Source organism: Haliaeetus leucocephalus, unplaced genomic scaffold (genome assembly GCF_000737465.1).
Source record: "Haliaeetus leucocephalus isolate CR32 unplaced genomic scaffold, Haliaeetus_leucocephalus-4.0 Scaffold2, whole genome shotgun sequence".
NCBI classification, from domain to species: domain Eukaryota; kingdom Metazoa; phylum Chordata; class Aves; order Accipitriformes; family Accipitridae; genus Haliaeetus; species Haliaeetus leucocephalus.
In genome coordinates, this window is record NW_010972438.1 from 5,393,254 (window position 1) to 5,408,861 (window position 15,608).

Here is a 15,608-nt window from a genome sequence, read left to right on the forward strand (position 1 = left end):
TCTGATTTATGCAATGCAATATGCGAAGCCAACTTGCTGTGATTTTTTTCCAGTTATGTGCAATTATGTTAGATTTAATCAAAGAACTTTGAATTACTTGCACCATTCTATAGCACTTGCATGGTCCCTCTGGGTGTCACTGAAGGAGTTGTGGCCATTTAAGTGTACTGCTTTTGCAAACAACACAGTGGGAAAATTAATTTAAAAATTCTTTGTATGTCTGGATGCTTAATTTTTAGAGCTGTGCTATGTTCTGGGTTGTTTTTCTGTATTTTAAGCATAAATCCTATTTTTTCAGACAAACGGTAAGCAATTCTATTTTGCTCTTACAGTGTAAAAAGATTTACTGTATAGTTTACTGGGAGTGGGGGGCTGGGTTTAACCTATTGTGTCAAACCCGCTCCTTCAGCTTCCTTTCCTGCTTCCATATGGGTAGCCAACGTGGCCGAGATTTGGTCTTGAAATCAGCGCAGTATAACGCGTCGCAGCACGTACCACCCTGCTTCAAAAAACGTGCTGTGCCGCTCTGCCCGCCAGCCCACGGGACGGAGCCGCATCGCCCGTATGGTCTGCGAACGATGGAGCCGCCGAGCCTTGGCTGGTTGGGATGACGGGGACAAACCGATACGCACGTCGGCGCTCAGCTCTCGAGAGCAGATGAAGCTTTGAGGCCGGGCGTGAGTGAGCGCACGTGAATAGTTTGGTAACCACGTCTTTGTGACCCCCCCGCCTCGTCGGCCTCTGCAACGGGCTTCTATGTCTGTGGAGCTGCAGCGAGTGTGTTTTCTCTGTTCGGTCACTCATGAGCTGCACTTTAGTATTATTAGAGGGAGGGATTTATTAGTTTCTACTGTCGAAGAAGGTTTAATTGGTTCCCGTAATATTTTACATTTTAAGTGTAGGCAAAGTACAAAATGGCTCCTGAGGAAAAGGGAGCCAACTCAGAGGGAGAAGTCTTTCTCCATACCATGAGAAGCCTTTTTAAAAGCAAAAAAAGAGGACAGAAAAGCCTTGTCAGTTCTTGGTGTCTACCTGATTAATTTTTTTTTTTTGCATATAAGGACTGCCTCGCATCAGTCGGAGTTGTGTATGAATTTTCATGGTGTAAACCTGTGGATAGGGCAACAAATACAAAAGATCTCGGCTGGTTCTTTCTGCAGAAGGCAAAAGCGCATTGCCTGCATTGGTTTGTGCTGGGGCCGGTACTGGCAACCCCTCCACCGTTGTGTTGGTCTAGTGGCCAAAGCTCCCTTAGCAGGCTGAGCGTCGGGGGCTTAGGAAGCTTCACAGCCTCTGAGTGGTCAAATAATAAAAGCACATTTTGTATTATTTTTCAGAAAGACCCTAACTTCATGTAACATCATCAATTCAACATATTTGGACTTCAAATTTAGTTAGTCTTGCAATGGTTGTGAAAGAAATGTACTCTTTTTAGTACATCTATGTCTTGGAAAAGACAATAATTGATATATAACCATACAAAATAAATAGCTATATAAAAATGAGCTTCCCCCTTCCCCCTCAGGAAAAGCAATAGAGCCTATAAAATTTATTATTTTTGTTAATCTTTGCCTGCTCTCTTGCAGCTGCTGGAAAAGTGGCTTTGCATTTGCAGAGCTTGGTGCACAAATAAAGGAGTAAATAAAAGGGTTTGCTGACGTCAGCATTGCGAGGTACGCACAGCACGTGAGTGGAAAACCGGTCAAATTGGCAAACAAAGCGATGTGCCTTCTTGAGTATCCCGGGCAAACCTAGGAGGGATGGAAAGCAGTAGTGATTTTTTTCTTTTTTAGTGTGAATGTTTTTAAAACATTGCCGACTGTTAAGTGTCAACAAAGTAGTACAGGGGAAGAAAAGCAGAAATAAATGTGTGACTGGAAAGGTGCATCTGAATACAGTAATTACATAAGCTTTATTTTTGTTGCCTTTGATGCCAGTGTAAGTACGTGAAAACTAATGCAGTGCAGAGGACAGGTTTGTGGTTGAAACACACTTGATAGATTTTGACAAATTAAACAGTTGTAAAGATGTTTGGAAGTTTTCCAGATCTTTACTGTTATTTATGTCACTGAACTAAAAAATCAGTGGTTAATTTGCAGTTCTTATAATTTTTATGATACTTATGTTGTTGTAAATTTAGCAGCGTGCGGCATCAACTCAGCGGGATACATTTTATGTTGTCAGCTACCTTTTGACATCATAATAGATTTCAGTTGCCAAAGCTTCGGGGAGAGAGGGAGAATAAAATGTAAGAGCGCGCTGCCTGAGCGCTTGGATCAGACCCAGGTAGGAGAGGAGCTGGTCTGCAGGGCGGCCGCTGAAGCCAGGCTTGGTCCTTGGGGGACGGCAGGGATGCTCCGGAGTCCTCGTGCACATGGTGATAAGTGTTTTAAGTGGTAAGGATGGGTAAGATGCTGGTAGGATTGGGCCCCACGGTATCGTTGACGGGCCTTTGATGTCTGGGAGGCTGCTTGTGGCTGATAACGGTGGCAGTGCCGAGCTCCTCGGGTCTCGTCCCGCCACGTGGACCTTCTCCTGACTCTGCGTCCCAACAGCTCCTGGCATGGGCTGTGGCTTAAGGGCGGCAGGTTGAGATCTGGTCTTCCAGCCGTTGTCAAACTTATGTCTGTCTCAGTGTGTAACCTGGTTTAGGGGGGCTACCGACCCCCAAATTCTTTCTGCTGGCGACTTTCTCCATACGTGGTAGTCCACGGGATGTTTCCTGGGTAAATACAAGATAGAGAGAGGCCAAGTAAATCTCCGTCGTGCTGTGGTCGGATGTGGGAGCAGCTTTCGTCCTGTGGGACAGCATTGATCAAAAAGAGAAGGCCCAAACAGGAGTTCTACAGAGTGCCTCTGATACATGGATTCATACATTTGCAAGCTTTTTTTATACAGACTTTTTGCAATATTCATCTTTTTACAGAGACTCTATTCTCCCTATTTGTAGAGACTTCTCTTGTCTCCTATCCTGCAAGAGGGAGAGACATCTTAAGTTTAGGTGGCTTAAAGAAGAGATGTAGCTGTTTCCCTCTTGGGAGGCTTATTTTAGTGGGTTAAAAAAGATGTTTTTAATCTGAGGAGTGAGACCAGCCTTGGGAACGTGTGACACATAAAATGGACTTTTTATAAAGCGTAGCCATGCCCTTCCCATCTTCTGCTTCTTTCAACATTTGCCCTTTGCCTCCTAAGCCTGAAAATGGAAGAATTTATTAATGGTTGTTTCCTCAGTGTTTGTGGCATTAGCCACATTTCTCAAGGGCGTTTCATGTGCTCTTTCCACTCTAACGGGATTGTCCATTGAGTTCAGCTCCAGCACGTTGGGGATCCATTTGCACAGATAGCTGATTAAGCTGAACCTTCCTCATCCGTAGGTAATCCCAAAATACGCAAATTGTTAGCGTGAGATTGGTTTTCTAACATTTTTGGGTTTATAATTAAGCGCTTTGTAGTTGTGCTCCCCCTCCACCTCCCTCCTCATTGGAGTCTTTAGCTGTGCTGACTCCAGCTCTCCCATTCCCTTTTTCATTCTTGATCGTCTTTTTTTTTCTTTTCCCCTGGAGGTGGTTTTACGTCTGACTCTTTCTCTGGGTACCGCTTCAAAGCTGCGCGACTCGGAGTAGATTTTGGGCACAAAGAAAATTTGTGAAAACAGCTTCGCGCTGCTGCTCAGTTTTTCCTGGGTCTTGCTCGCCAAGATCGCAGCGGCCAATGCTGGTGCGAGCGTGGACGTAGCACTGGGGAAAAGGCACGTGTTTACTCTTGACTTATTTTTACCGCACCCGTCTTTTGGCAAAGGAGAGATTGGAGATGGGACAACTGAGGGGGCTTCGTTTGCAAATCGACAGCAAATCAGATGATTAGGCGGTGGTAAGCACGGAGGAGCTGAGCAGGAGCAGGGTGTTTGCTCGGGCAGCCGTGGCCCCGCGCAGACACCTCTACACCGTGTTCCTTTGGTGCTCTTTAGGTGGAAGATGCTGCTCTTGTGTGTTGGAAGAACAAGATCAAATTTCCATTTTGCTTCACAGCAGCAGACTAGTATGTTAGTCTGTGTTCGCTGGCTAGATTTATTCTGGCTAATGTTTGCCAGATTCTTCTATTACATATTAAAATAAGATCTTATGAGTGGGTTTTATTTTTGTGCGTGTTTCAAAAAACTAGGCCAGCCCTAACAAGCACATTTTCCTGTTTTTGTTTTTGCATTTTGTCATTTTACATATTGAAAAATGGAATGCAAAAAAAAAAAGCCTGCTGACATCAAAAAGAAATAAAGCTTTGCATTATTCTGCATAAGTGTTAAAATCTGACTGATAGTTTGTACATACAGACTTCGTTTTTTATGGTGTTTCCTTTCCCCACCCAAAGATCACAGATGCTACGATAAAAATTAATGCCCTTTTAGTAAATGCTTTTCTTTTCTGAACTTGGCCTAAAGAGGGTCACACAGTGCTTTTGTTACTAATAAATGCAGGAAGATTTAGGTAAAAATAATAGGCAGACATTAATTTGTCGGGGCAGGAACTTCTAAAAGAAAATGCAGAGGATTTTTTCTGTCCTTAAATCCAGCTATTTCAATATCATAAAGTTTTTATTTTAACCATCAGGAGAGTAGCGCTGTTTGAAGAATTCAGCTTTAAAAAATGTCTTTGTAAATTGAGATTTTAGGACTACCTATTTGGAGGACGTTCCGTATGATAAATGACCCTTATAAGACAAAAAAAAAAAGTAATTTTGCATGTCTGCTTCCTAGGATGTGTGATAATAATAAATGAACATTTTATATATCATTATATATATATCATGGCAGAACAAAAATCAGAAGATATATTATTCATTATTCCTGTTACTTTATATTTAAAAGGCAAAGGTTTTTGCTTCTTTGCCAAAACAACGGCTGCGGAATATATTTGTAATAATCCCTGCAAACATGAAGGGTGGAGAGATCTTCCAGGTCGTTAGCACTGGAGAAAATAGAGATGCCTTTAATTGTATTCATTTGAACATTAATACATTAATGCTGAGATTTAAGTACTGTTACTATTAAAAATTAAACTGGAGGGGCAGTGTGCAGATCATATGCTTTAGCGTAAGTTGTCAGGTGCAGTGTTTGCATATTTAGCCTGCCATTCCAGCACTAAAATGGATGTTTGAGACCGGATTTGGCTTTCCGAGGGACACTTTTTTTTACACCACCCCCCTGGTTTCATTTCTGGCAGTAGCATTTCTTGTCACAGATGAATTTGCACCACCTGAGCAGAAGTTGCACTGATTGCAATCAGAGGAGGGTAAGGAGCAACTTGTTTGCTGTCCTGAAGTCCTCTTGTTCTTCTCCCCGTCCTCTCCCCCACCATGTCCGCAGCTGTTTTGCAATATGCAGCCCCCTCCGAGCACCGCCTGCGGAACTGGAGTAGCTCTGGCATGTAGATTTCCCAGTGGGAGAACTTGTGTGGATGGTAATTTTAATGAGACCTGATTTAAGCAGTAGAATAGATCCATAAAACTAATACAAGCAGACTTTCAAGAGCTCTACTATTTGTCAGGGCAGTGAATTTTAGAGGTGCATCCATTGGCTTGGTAAAGAATATTATAATCTTGAAAACTTAACCTGTATTAATTCAGATTGTTTCTATGCAAAGTACTATTGAGAATTTTGCGTATCCAGGGCAGGCCAAATATAGACTTATTTATTTTTAAGGCTCAACTTTCGTCCAAAAATCGTGCTGGAACCACAGGACCTGAAAGCTGTGCTCTATATGAATGAATGCAGAGCCTGTACGAGTGCACACAGCTGTGCCTCTAAGCTGTGACAAACCCTTAGCTTTGCTTTTTTCCCCCCTTCATTTAAGGCCACCGCTTGGTCCATATGTATTTCAACCTCTCTCCCGTGTTGTCACACCTAGTTATATATGGCAGTAACACGATTTTCTTCTGTCCTGCGGATACAGGCGTTACACCCATCCCAGAACCTGAATCCCACTTCAAGTAACACACTTGGTCTGTGGTTTTTATTTTTCATCCTGGTGCTTAGGAGTGTCTCTTGCTGTTGTTGGAAATTGTGTAGTTCTGCTTGGCCTTATTAAACTGTTTTCTTTCCCTCGCTCTCCTCCCCAGCCCCTTCCCTCGGTCCTATTTGCCCTTTTTTTTTTTTTTCCCCCCTCCCAACTAGCTTTTTTCACCGCAGCTATCTCAGATGGCAGTGAGAAAGAGAGCAGGTGGGGGAAACTGAGGGCAGGAGCTCGAGCTGGGAATGGGAAGAGCTGGAGCACGTCGGTAGAGGCTGGGGAGACCCAGCGAGCAGCAGAGAACAAGGGGGAAAGAGGGCAGAAGAGCACGGCAGAGGGAGAAATGGGGGAGAAAGCGAGGAGGGAGGGATGGAGGCAGAGGGTGAGGAGAGGGAGACCAGGGTTCCAGCGTGCAGGCTGAGCGGAGGGATGCTCTGCGCCACGGGAGGGGGACCCTGGTTTTCCCACCCCCTTCCCAGGCTCAGGCAAATGCACAAGTGCAGGCAGAAAGGAGGTGGCTCCTGCCAGAGCCAGCGGTAGCAGTGACATGCATTTAAACGGGGAAAAAGTTTATTTGCTTTTTCTCGCAGGATATGCTAAGTGATTTTGCAGTTTGAGTGGAGTGGCATTATTGCACTTAGCTCTGCATTTATTAAATAAATTTGTTCTCCAACTCAAGTGTTAAGTGTGTATTATGAAACCTCAGAGCCAATCTTAGTGGTTGCAGTGTGCAAATATTTTTAAAATTATGTAATTAAACAGGGCTTGGGCTGCAATGTCCACTGAGGTGATTTAGTAATTGAATGGTTTGATTAAATTTAGTGTTATTTTAGTTTATACAGAAAGGGCTGGTATCTGTTTCATAGATAGGGACATCTTGTGGGGCTGTCAGTGATGGTTCAGAGGTCCTTAGGAGGAATCTTTAGCACCCAATTAAATATTAACCAAGAAGATGTGACTCGTTCTTTCTCTGTCCCTGAAACTGTGTTTTGACATCTAAGGCTGATGATAAAAATTTGCTTGGCAGAATCACTTGCAATGCACTCTATTTATCACTAGATTATTTCTAAATTAATCATGCTAAAAATCTTCCCATTGTAATTGTGCTGGGGCTCAGTGCTGTATGATGTGTGTAAATAAAAAATGCCCTTTTAATTTCACATTAACTGTATCTAGCCGCTGTTGCAGCCAAACTGTATCTGTTTCGGTAGAATGTCATTTTAAAGGTATTGTGGTTACTGAGCAGCAGCTGTGATTGAAAAGTATGTAAACTAATCTTTAGTTGCTCGTGTCATTTTTATATTCTTATGTCAGAACACAAGAAGGCTGCTTTAAATTTGTCTTTCACTGTGTATTAATTTTCAAGTCTAATTTTTCTTGGGTTAAAGCTTATACTGCGTTCTCTACTACACATTACCATTCAGTGCCAAAGTAAATGGCTACTTGTGAAAAAGTACAGAATTAGTTCCTGCTTGATTACTGTAAAATACATATTTATTTTCATAGGGGGAGTTTTTATTAGCAGTGCATAAAGTACAATTATCCTGCATGGTGTCGGTGACTTAGAAGACGAAGTAATCAAGCACCATATATTTATTACTGTGAAGAGCAGTAAGTTTTAGAGCTGTGCATTGCTTTCCCAAAACCAAGAAGGAAGGTGCAAGGGGTTTTGGGTTTTTGTGTTTTCTTTTTTTTTTTTTACTTCTAGGCTTGTGCTGTGCGTTGTTCCTGCTCTTTTAAATGCAGACCATTTAAAATTAAATCCTCAGTTAATATGTCTGCATAAGAACTTCTTTGTCTCTTGATGCCCAACCATTGAAAATTAAATGTGGTTGCGGATAAGTATTTATTCATACCATACCTCACACCTGATCTTGTGTCAGTATGACATCATCTTTGCCACAAAGATTTCTAGTGGTTTAAAAATGTTCCGTTGTGAAATAAGTGGGAGAGGTAGAAAAGGGGCAAGGAAGGCAACAAAAATAAACTACTAGTGGGATTTGATGTTTTGCCAATTAAAAACAAAATAAAAAAAAAATCATCATATTCTGAGGTCCACATGCTGCCTTTGATCCGTACACAGGACTTCCATTTGTGCCGGTGGCCGTTCAGCCTGCGGAGGGAAGGCTGTATATGACTTAATTTGTATGTTGTGGGAAGTACATTTTCCTAGCATGTGGTCTAGCTTACTTGAAGAATCTGAAATGCGTTATAAATGTAAATGCTGTGTTTAAGTAAAACTTCATTATGTTTTGGTGGTTTCCAAAAATGCACAGGATTTGACCTTAAAGTGTTATTTCAAGGTGTTATGATGTATGAGCTAGACTTTGTAGTCTTCTAAATTAAATCTTTGAACATGTTATTATTGTATTTTGGCATCGGCAAGATGTAGTTCTCAGCTATTTTCTGTCACAGCCTTCATTTTTCTAACAAGAGTAACGAGACAGGGCCAGATTCTTCTGTAAGAGGCGTGCGCGGAATGGGGATTACCCTACGTTAGCCGTGGTGTAACTGAGGACGGGTCTGCCATTCGCGCCCAAGTCCAAGGTCACGACGACTCCTCGTCCGTGGCTCGCCATCAGGATGGAGCCCGTGCTCCCGCAGAAGCGCGGGCACAGCCGCCACCCACTGCCGCTCCCCTTGACTGTTGCAGAGCCCCACGTAGGATGTGGTGAAGGGTTTAGCATTTGGATCCAAATCTGGTTCATATATAAAAGGGGTTGTGTTTCTGTTTGGAAAATATGAGCCCCTTTTACGTAGCCCAGGTGTGGATTAGCTCTCTAAACCATTTGCCCATTCCTGTGTTTGTGGGAGACCTGTTTTCAATTCTTACAAAGAAGCCGTACAAGTCAAGCCATAGAAACAGCAGAAGCAATCCAAAAATGGATTTTAAAAAAAAAAATTAACAAAGTGTTTGTGATCTCAGGTTGGTAGTCTGGATGTAGGACCAGACATAACCACTATACATATGCTTATTTCCAAAGAAAATAGTTGCAAAACATTTCCACCTATGCCATGAGTGCTCGGGGCTTGTATTTCTTCTTCCCTATGTAACAACCATATGTTCATGCTATAGGAGGGCAAGAAGCGCTGCTGGCCGTGCGGCACCATCCATGCCATGGCGTGCATCCCCCCCAGGCAGCTCCCTGGCACGGAGAAGGTGCCAGCCAGCCAGACATGGCCATGGGTAGACGCAGGGTTTGGGCTGGGGTATGTTGTTGCAGAAAAGTCGATTAAGAATAAGAGCTCTGAGTCAGCACCCGGGGCCGTGGCCGTCGGTCGCCAAAGCGCTGGAGAGAGACCATCTTTGAAGTGTTGTTTTTGGTACCGGTTTCACATCGCACGCTCGCGGTATGAATCATGATGGTTACGCGGGTGATTTTCCCTCAAGAACGAAGCCAACCCCAAACAATTGTGGAGCCGCCCTTTTGGTCACTTCACATGGCTGTCTTTCTGTCTGTCCATCCCGGAGTGGTCTTCCACCACAGGCTTGGTGGCTGTGCAGCCAACGCGCATCGGAGGCTTGTCCTTCGTGCATGGCCAGGAGCATCCCATTCTCCTCCTCTTTCACGAGCAGGCCGGCTCCTGGATGGGGGTCAGCCTGAAATAATTGGTGCAAATATTCAAAATCCTAGATGGAAAAGACATGTAGAGTATCCCGCTTCCCCTCCGCGTAATTGCTTCCCTGCATCCCAAATAGGGCGATGCTTAGAAATGCATCCAACCTCGAGTTCAAAACGGATTGCTTACCCATGTTTCTTGAACAGCTAATTTTGCTGGCACATTATTATTCACCCTCTGCTATTTTCACACTGTGACACAAAACTAGAGAGAAGAAGAGATTGAAATTTTGACCGGTACGTTATCCTGATACCTGAGACGCTGTGTCGATATGAGAGTATCTTTACCACAAGGACTTTCTTGGTGGTTTTAGAGATCCCAGTGTGAATAAGTAGCAAAAGCAGAACTAATAGCTTAAGAAGCAAAAATATTTTTTTTCTTAAAGAAATTGATTAACATGCAAATATGTACTGTATGCATATTAAATATCATTTCAAAATGTGATGGGCAGGAAGCATAAGTGATGCCATTTGGTTTTGTGGCATCAGTGTGGGTTGATTAAGGGGGTGGGGATAAATTTTGGGGATTATTGATATAGCATGAATAGAGCCAGATGGTTGTATTACACATCTTTTGTGTTCTTGTTTGCTTCTTAAAGCAGTTGCAGAATTTTGCCCTGGGCAAAATTTACTCTTTGCTCGTATGTTCCCCTGTGAATTTACTTTTGACAAAGTACTTCACAAAGAGGGGAAATGCTGTGCTTTGTGCCCGCAAACTCATCTCTCCCCTTTGCGTTTGTGAAGCCAACAGCCCTCTACTTAAGAAATATTTTGTAACTTGTGAAATAAATTAGCAGTAAGTGCAAGTTCAGTGTGTGTGTTGTGTATTGCTACCCTTCAGTATGTGATATTGATTTACAGAGCGTGTTTTTTAAATTTTCATTGCAGTGTTTTGGAGAAGAAACTGTGGAAATGGCAACCAGTTTGTTTTAATGTGCTACTTATGTAGTATTCTTCCATTAAAGAAATGTTGTCTTAAAGATTAATGAGCTAACTTTTCCACTACTTTTTTTTTTTTAAAGTTTTGAGATTGTGGTGTACCTGATTCATGTGATCAAAAACACATACTTTGTGGTATTCAGGTTGAGTGGGAGAAGGTTGTGCTAGGTAGGTGGTTCTTCACTGGGTGTTTGTGACATTTGTTGGAACTGCTTATCACCAGAACCACCAAAATTTACATGTATTTGTTATTTCCCTTTGAAAGCAAATTTTTATTTCCCATAAAAAGATGAGTTTTTGTAAAGGCTTTGTAAGAAAGAATTTATGTCTTATTTGTGCCTCACACCAGTTTTCGTGGGTGTAACTCCATTGACTCAGCTGAGGTTGCTCCTCATTTACATCGCTGCAGGCCCCTGGATGACAAGGTCCCTTTACATCTAGCAATTATAGTGGAAACAGTCGTGCTTGTAAATAGGTTTTGTCCTCTGCCTTTGTCCCCGTGTGAAACGGCATGCTTGCAGAAGGCGAGCGGGCTCGCCCCTCTCGCAGCGGCAGGACTTTTATTGGGGACCCTGCGCCTGCATCCCCTCTCCGGGCAAAGCCAACCCCCTGTTTTGCCCAGGCTGCGAGCAGCAGCTTCGGGCCCTTTTTTGGAACTGGTACTTGATGCGAAAATGGGGAACGAGCAGCTCTGACCCTACTGAAATCTCTGACTAGTTGCAAGTCTGAGGCTGAAGCAACTTACTCCTCATAATGATGCCATTGTGCTCATCCTATCTGATCAGTTCTTGAAATGTTTTAGTAAGTCTATCTTACAACATTATAAGAAGATAATCAGCTGCCTTAGAAGGTCCCCATCTGGAGTATAGAGTTCTTTTACTGAAAGATGTTTTGCCTTTCCGAGATAGCTCTCGCATTTCATCATCTGTTGTGCAGAGATGAAGTGCATATGAAAAGTCAGTGACTCTGAATCCATCTGTTGTTATTATTTTCCACTGATAATTGGCTTGAACAATGAAATGTCTGTGTCTGTAGCCTTTGAAACTGTACACCCTGTTTATTTTCTGGAGGTCTCGCTCCACTCTCACCCGCCCCCCTCCCCCCTTTTTTTTGTTTTGTTTTGTGGTTGGTTTTTTTTTGTTTCATTTTTTTCTCAAGCTCATAACTAGTGGAGCTTGCATGAAGATGACATCTTTGACTCTGTGCATCAGTATGTGTCACTCAGCATCTAAAGCTTGCCTGCCAATTTTTGTCAGGGTCCTATGTCTGTTCTGTGCAAGTATAGAGTAGGCTTACAGCAGGAAGGCTGGCAGATCCAGAGTTCACAGATATCTTACCTGAAATGTAGTATTTATTTCACTTTCTCTATTAAAATATTAATTTAGAGCCCAGTATCTAATACCTACGGAATTAGATACTACCTGTAATTGTATAATATATTCAGTTGCATCCAGTTTTGCACGATGCAGGGTATTAATATTGGATTCCACTAACAGCAGTTCCATTAGCTTGCTCAACCAGTATGAGATATATATGAGCAGGGAGGCATAACTACCAGCCAGAACTGCCAAAACAGTCATTAGAAGCTCCATTGGGATGGACAAAGGCTTTTACACAGTGATATACTGATTAAATTTTGTTCTATGGTTTATTTGCATCAAGGTTAGATCACTATCATCTATGTGAACCGTATTATCTGACACCTTATTTGGAAGGTCATTTCAATGTAAAAATGGTGAATGATACAGGGGCTCTAAAATGTCTTGCAGGATTCTTTCATGGAGGATTTTTATCCTGTTAGGCTTGACTAGCTCATGTTAGTGATTTTATTGTGCTTTGACGTGGTGAGTTTATCCGAGGAAAAGTAGAAACTCCCTCCATACTGTACGAGTGCTCAGTGGAACTGAACACGCTCGATCCGCATTAAAACTGTGAGTTATATCCGGTATCCTTTGAAATAATCTGTGACACATGCTTGAGAATCCAGTAAATATGTGTTGCATCTTTGAAAGCCCAAAGCTTCCCTGTGTCTGCCTGCATGTAAGTGCTCTTTCAGAATGAAATTTCGGTGCCGGACGCAGTCATGTCGTCCATGCTACGCTGTAGTCTGGAGCACAAGAGAGTAAGGCAGAGGAGTATAATCATATTTGTGTTTCAATAGCAATCATTTAATACTGCAAGTTATTAAAAAATAATTAAATTACCAAAACCAACATGTAGCTAGGACTTACAATAAGAGGTCAATGTGATTTGACTCCTTAAGTTAGGAAGGGACACTGGTGAATTCCAATTGCTTTAAAATTGTGTTGCTTCGTTCTATTTCTGGAATGGAAGGATAAACGAGACTGAAAAATAATTTATTTTTCTAGAAGCAAGAGTAAATCACAGTATATAATTACGTATATTCAATTATAATAATAAATGCTTAGAGGTGCTTGGTGGTTATCAGAGTCTCTAATTTAGTTGGTTTTTGAAGTAAATATAGTTTGGAGGGGTAGTTTTATGACAGTAGTATTTAGAAAATAATGTTTTTAAGGGAAACTTCAGAAATTTCTTCCTTTTCCCCAAATAAACTAGTAAATAGGTGCGCATTATGCAGTGATTCAGAACCGCTAAAATAGGTGTGGGTGTGGAATGTCTTCTATGTAGTAAACAAAACAGGGACAGTAAAAGCAAATTCAGATTTAATCTGTCAACTCAACCAAAAGTCTCTGTATTAATTTAAAATCCTCGTTAAGAAAAGACTGGGCCAGGAACGTATTGGATTTCAGCACAGTTAATGAAAATGAATTTTACAGGTGGTGTTTGGTTGTGTTTCTTCTGCTCTGGCAAGATGGGTGGCTGAGCCAAAGCGGGCATAGCACACGATTCAGCTCTTTGCCAGAGCAATGCTTAGATTAGAAATGAACGTTTGGCGTTGAGTTGTTGGTGCTGTTGTTATTTACTATTATAAGAGCAAAGCGTTTAGCGCTATGATTCGATTTGATTTTGTAGCTCCTATCCCCTTAAACAAGCTGTGTAGCTTGTCAGAGATCAGGACAGGTAGAATGCACAGCAGGCGTCTGATTTGAGCCAGTTACTCATTTGCTGAGTGTTTGTGTTTATGCAAAGGGGCCTCTTCCTGCATATTTAATCTACAGTAAGGCAGTGGCTTTTGTTGTGTTTAGACCACATACCTTCAGTCCTTCCTTACACTGCAGCCAGTGTTGAAGCACAGAAAGGCTGGATAGTCAAAAGTGCTTTAGTGTTTTCAAACTCTCAACTTTCTGCAGTTGGTTGGGAATTACTGTACAGCTCTAAGCCTTTTTCTGCCTCATTAATGGGTAAGTTTGCACTCGGGTTGAATAAGATACTTTTGTTTCTGTTCCATTTTATAAATGCACAAAATGTTTGGTTGGTTGGTTTGTTTTTACTCGTCCAAACTTCCTTAAGCAAACCTGGTCCGCTGAGGGAGTTTGTTGCAGGGAATTAGATCAAGAATACAGGTGTTTCTGGAATATACTTCTGAATAAAGTACTAAATGCGTATTGCAATAGACAGGTATTTGCGGGGGGGCGGGGGGGGGGGAATGAGTTCGGTGTTATTATTCTTTGTACTAACAAATCCTGTTTTGTAACTATCCTGAAGATAATGCTTCCATTGTTAGCTAAAAGCTTTCAAACAGTGTGCAACGCAGAACTGCAAAAGCAGCAGCAAAAAAAAAAAAAAGGGAGGAGGGGGGAAAAAAAAAACCAACCCACCAACCCTCTGGTCTTTATTGTTTCCTTCGCAAGGGTCCTCACTAGAATGTCTGCGCTGTAATAGGAAGGTTTTTCTTATGTGGAAATTGAATCGTCTCTTCATTGATATTAATAGCACACTAGAGATGTTAGCCATGATGCAGAGTACCAGAACTGTAGAGTAAGGAAACCTGATATTGCAGGGGGAAAAAATGACAGTCTTATTGCTCCTCAGTGTGGGAGACATCCCTCCCTGAGAGCAGAGTTTGCATAATGGCATCCTGGCTTAACTATTTACTTATAGGTATTTTAATCTCGGGCTCTTTCTTCTAGTATAGGCGTAATTACTGTCGCTCGCTCTTGCACTTATTAACTGCGCAGCTCGGTTTCTGATTCAGCCTGGACAAATTAGTTTTAAAAATGACTTTCGAGAAAATCCACGCGGTGTGCCTGCACAATGTATGTATCCTGTGTGTGTAATGTAGGCTGTATCAGGAGAACGTCAGAGTCCGACGAGGGGGAACTGGTATCAAAAATTAAAGAAAAGATGACAAAGGGCACGTCTTCAAAGCAGGCAGTTGTGGTACAGACAGCGTTTGGAGAAATGTGGAAAATGTGCAGCGAGGCCAGAAGTAGTAGTTTTGGTTACCAATTAACTATTTCCTTCGTTTGAGTAACTCCTCTCAAACAGAAGAGTGTGCTGTTCCACCACATGTTGGAAAGTGTGAGAATCTGAATAAAATTTCACCAACCTTATTAAAATATGTAGGGACTTTGGTCTTGGGTACAAATCAGCCTACAGACTCAGAGGCATTTATTAACAATAAGACTGCTGAGGGTTTTTAATAACAAAATTACAAATACCGTATCTAATTGTAAGTGTATTACTTTTATGCACCGGTTAAAAAAAAAAGGGGGGGAAAAAAAACTTTTTATGAGGAAAAGTACCTCAGTCAAAGCACCTTGTGTGATTAGTGCTATTGTATTCTTAAATTTTGATTGATAGAGATAATAGTTTTCACTTAAAAATACAGACAGGTACTTTAACTTTCCATGACAATAGCTATTTGCATTTCTTTTATCTTTTTGTTTAACATTTGTGGGGGTTGGGACGGATTTGATTATTAACTCTTATTGCACACCGAGGTAAAAGCTAAAACAAAGCTTTTGTTCAAGCTTCAAAGGTAAAACAGCAAATATTGTTTTTAGGCTTCAATATTTAAAGGCTGTTAAAGGATACCTCGGAAATATTTTCACATGACCGTGACCAAGAGTACCGCTCGCCTGTCAGGTAAGAGCCAGGAGTCCCGGCCGCCGCCGCCGCCGCC

General features: G+C 41.9%; 1 protein-coding gene across 4 annotated transcripts in view; it reads left to right on the plus strand.

The window, feature by feature from the left end:
- FOXP1 (forkhead box P1) overlaps positions 1 to 15,608 on the plus strand; it is a 342,200-nt gene that overhangs the window by 95,990 nt on the left and 230,602 nt on the right. Inside the window, exon 2 of one of the 4 annotated variants that reach the window (XM_010570603.1) lies at positions 15,490 to 15,571. The exons of the other annotated variants lie outside the window; for them this stretch is intronic. The gene's annotated coding sequence lies outside the window, so the exon portion shown is untranslated. The remainder of the gene's footprint in view (positions 1 to 15,489; positions 15,572 to 15,608) is intronic. 4 annotated transcript variants of the gene reach the window in all.